A 4637-nucleotide genomic window follows, 5' to 3' on the forward strand; every position below is an offset into this window, starting at 1 on the left:
GCTGCCACCAGCCACTTCTTCACCGCCAGAGGCCAGAGAGAGGAAGTGACATGAAATATATAGACAGTTTTACTTCACTTTCCTGCATCTTACATGTACCAATGGTAGCTTAAGTTTGATTTAGGACAGCCCAGTGGTTTGTCAGTTGTTTCTGATTTGTCATTTTGTTAGCACACATCTGTCATAGGCCATCCTCCTAAATACTTAATCCTTAAATATGGGTGTAGACATTACTGTTTTTGTTAGACTAAGTAGGGTGGAGCAGTCAAAAGTTCACACCTTTCACTCTGCATCAATTCCTGGAAGTCATTCCAGTTCACATGGAATTGTTCCAGTTCATTATTCCTTTCAGTACAATAGTATTCCATCATGAAAAAATACCACAATTTGTTCAGCCATTCCCCAAGAGAAGGGCATCCCCTCATTTTCCAACTTTTTGCCACCACAAAGAGCTCAGCTGTGAATATTCTTGTACAAGTCTTTTTCCTTATTATCTCTTTGGGGATATAAATCCAGCAGTGCTATGACTGGATCAAAGGGTAGACAATCTTTTAGCATCCTTTGGACATAGTTCCAAATTATCCTCCATAATGGTTGGATCAATTCACAACTCAACCAGCAATGCATTAATGCCCCAGTTTTGTCACATCCCCTGAAACATTCATTACTTTCCTTTGAGGTCATGTTAGCCAATCTCCTAGGTGTGAGGTGATACCTCAGAGTTGTTTTGATTTGTATTTCTCTGATTATAAGAGATTTAGAACAATTTTCATGTGCTTATTAATAGGTTTTTTTATTTCTTTACCTGAAAAGTATCTATCCATGTCCCTTGCCCATTTATCAATTGTGGAATGGCTTGATTTTTTTGACTATTTACATAATTTTATTGCTGTGTATTATAACAAAAAGTTTACTTTTAACCAGTTTGTAGAATCAATCCAGCAACATAAGAAACTGAAATCATTTTTTAAAAGATGGATATGTGGCTGAATATATCTGATACTCAAAGAGTATTTTATGAATAAGAAAAAAATCTTTCAAAGCTAAATTTACTTCTGGCTGCTCTTAATCTTTTTTCCTCCCATTTTTCAGAAGGTAACAGAATCCATTTGTCTTTTCGATAAATATCAAACTAACTGGCAATAAAATATATTCCATGGACCAGAGATGCAAGAAAGAACAGCACTGGCTATTGCTGTAGTCCAATGAGTCTTTTTTTTAGTCCAAGGAGATTATGGAGATTATGTCTAGAATGTTGTTCTCACTGCTGGTTATAACTCTAGTCTCACTCCTGCTTGGTGAAGTAACATGAGTGCTGCTTTCCTGGGGGCTTGTGGATGTAATGATGTTTCCAGCTGTGTTGCTTGTTAACAGGGTTGAGGAGAGACTATCCAAAAATACAGGAGGACAGTACTGTGGATCAACTGGAATTAGAGAAAGAAAATCCAAACCTGGCAAATCTGAGGAAATGCTTGATGTTGGCATGTGGTGGAATTGTACTGCATAATCTGATAATGAAGGTGGAAGAGCAGCATCCTCAGTCACATTGGGCACCCTGACAGTAGATGGCTGCTACATGAGAACCCCTTTGGTTGGGCTGCTTTGGCTCTCCACCATAAATATACATTTCCCTTTGGCAGGAGGTTCTTCCTCATCATCAGAAGAGCTCTCGCCTGTTAAGTCAAAAACTTTGACTTTTTTCTTGCTCATTTCAATGGTCATAATCACTGAACAGGGTTTAGTGAGGACACTTGAACTTTCTATTTTGTACACTGCAGGCTTGAAACTTTAAGAGCTTTCTTTCTGCTGTCTTATTGGGCATCAAGAACCATCTTCTTGAAATTTAATCTCATCCACATCAGAACACTCATTGAGAATTTCCATGAAGTGCCAATCTAGTATTAGACTTTCATAGACAGCCTTTTTGTCACAAACAGGACAAATCCAGGTAGGCTTCTTTTCATTCATTTGCAGGTAAAGAGCAGCATCAAAACATTGCAGATGTGTGCATGTTACAGCACGACATGGAAGTGTCAGCCTCATTTTTCAGTGATACCCAAAGACTGGTTGTAGCAATTTCACTATCAGGATCTGCAGTGAGCTCTCTTTAATTATTGCTCTGAAATGATCAGGGTTTCGAATACCTTTCATTTTTAACCTCTGTAACAACATGGCTGATGCCAGCTGTCATACAAGATATATAGACAAGGAGTAATTTTAAGGTCCATTATCTGTGGAACATGCATTTCTGTGTATGCCAGACTGTCCAATGAATCTTTGAGGTAGACATTTATTATGTAAATCAAAGGAAACAATCTAATGTACTGATACCGGTGCTATCTCATTACATCTACCAGAAGAATCTCTGAAACCTTTTCCATTGATGTTCTTAGATTCAGTCAGTACAGAGGGTGACATAAATTCAATATATTCAATATCTAAGGATATATCTGGAGATCTTTGGTCAAAGTCTTCCACAGATGTAGGTCTATGAAATCAGCTACTCCAGGAAGGGTGAGGACTAAGGAAGGACCTATTCCTTGTGTACCTCAATATCCTTTCATTAAAGAAGCAATTGATGAGGGTATAAGACCAATTATTGAATCCCTATTCCAAAACAAGACAACATAATACCTTGCTTCTCAGAATTTAATGCCCCTATTCTTCCAATCAAAAAGTCAAGGTTAGATCAGAATGGCAAAGTTGTATATCATTTTATATAGGATTTAAGAGCAGTCAATGATTATGTAATGAAGACTCATTCTGTTGTAACAGGTCCAGCTGCTATAATTTCTTCCATTGCAAGTCAGGCAAGATATTTCAGGGTGGTAGATTATACTCAGCTTTTTTCTCAATTCCAATTGATGAGGATTCTCAAAATATCTTTGCTTTTACCTTTCCAACTTCATATGCCCAATGAATGAAAATCTGCTTTGGCACAGCAGAAGATAACCTAACTAGAGATATAATATTCAAGGGGTGTCCCTGACATTTCTGTTCAATTCCATTTTTGGAGGTGGTGCATAACCTGGCAAAGGAAACAGCTTCCCATTTACTTTTATGCACATACTACTGGGAAAATTATCCTCTTGGGGACAGCTAGTTTCTGCTAGGCAGAATTTTAGCTATACTTGGACAGTGTAATCTCTTCTACCACCTGGGGAAAATTCCCTGGAAATGCATATTTCTCTTACTTGTTGAGGTGTCAATGCAAAAATATATATATTAAAAAAAAAACCTTCTCTTGTGATCTCTGAATAGTGCTCTGAACTAAACTTGTAGGTTTGAAAAGAACATCAAGTAGGTCATAGAAGGGAAGGCTTTTCAGCTGAACATCAGGGTGGAAAGGAGGAATTGGGGGAGATGGCTGCTGCATCTCAAATGAAGGTTTAGTATCTTGGAGGAGCACTGAGCCAACAAGAGAGGAAGGAGACTGAGGTGTGATGGAAGTAGAAGGCAATGAGTGGATCCCAGAAACAGTCAAGTCAGATTCCACAGGTGATGAGCTAGTGTCCAAATTGAAAACTGATGGTTTTATTGTGTACAAATCTGAAAGACCTTCAATTGTTCGTGGGTAACACTGTCTGTAAGTTCTCTGATTTTAATCTGAATTGCTGGGAAACAGTCACTCTTCAATAAATGCAAAGTCAGCATCAGGAGGTCATGATTGCGTCCACTTTTATTACGTTCATCAAAGCCTAACGATACTTGTAGTTCAAAAACCCGAAAACTAGAAACCACATTCTGTAAGTCCTCAAAATCTGCCATTTTCTACCATCCGCTGGCGCAAGCGAAGCCACCACTCCTGCCGCTGCTGGCACAGCCTCCTCCGCTGCCACTCCCGCCACCACCGCTCCTCCTATAGCCTCTGGAGAAGCCATTGCCGCCATCAATACAATGGGTCACTGGGCTCCGCGAACAATGTGCCACCAACCGCTGTCGCTACTGCCGCTGGCCCGCTTGATTTTTTTTTTTCAATTGATTTAGCTCTTTATAAATTTGAGTAATTAGACCTTTGTCAGAGGTTATTATTATGAAAATTTTTTCAATGTGTTGCTTCCCTTCTAAATTTGGTTGCATTGGTTTTGTTTGTACAAAACCTTTTAAATTTAATATAATCAAAATTATTTTATATTTTGTAATTTTTTCTAACTCTTGCTTGATCTTAAAATCTTTCTTTTCCCAAAGATCTTACAAGTATCCTATTATTGTTCACATAATTTACTTATACTTTCCTTCTTTATATTCAAGTCATTCACCCATTCTGAGTTTATCTTGGTGTAGGGTGTGAGATTTTGATCTAAACCCAATCTCTCCCCTACTGTCTTCCAAATTTCCCTGCAGGTTTTGTCAAATAGTGTATTGTTGTCCCCAAAGCTGGTATCTTTGGGTTTATTATAGACTGTCTTTCTGAGGTCACTTACTCTAAGTCCATTCCATTGATCCTCTACTCGGTCTCTTGGTGATTTTTATGCTCCTTTGATGTAGTCTATTATGTTCGGTGCCACGGAGAGGAAGCCTGTGACGTCTAGATTGCAGCCATGATTACCCAGAAATCCCTGGATTCTCATTTTTAAAGACTAAAGACTTAATTTCATCCCTGACCTGTTGGTCATCCTTCTCCTCCCTGTAATCTT

The 4637-nt window shown here is 38.5% G+C and overlaps 1 pseudogene; it reads right to left on the reverse strand.

Annotated features, from left to right (window-relative positions):
* Nucleotides 1-1510: 1510 nt before the first annotated feature.
* Nucleotides 1511-3768, reverse strand: LOC100026401 (E3 SUMO-protein ligase PIAS2-like; annotated as a pseudogene).
* Nucleotides 3769-4637: the final 869 nt, after the last annotated feature.

This window comes from Monodelphis domestica, chromosome 2 (assembly GCF_027887165.1).
Source record: "Monodelphis domestica isolate mMonDom1 chromosome 2, mMonDom1.pri, whole genome shotgun sequence".
In the NCBI taxonomy this organism is placed as follows: Eukaryota; Metazoa; Chordata; class Mammalia; order Didelphimorphia; family Didelphidae; genus Monodelphis; species Monodelphis domestica.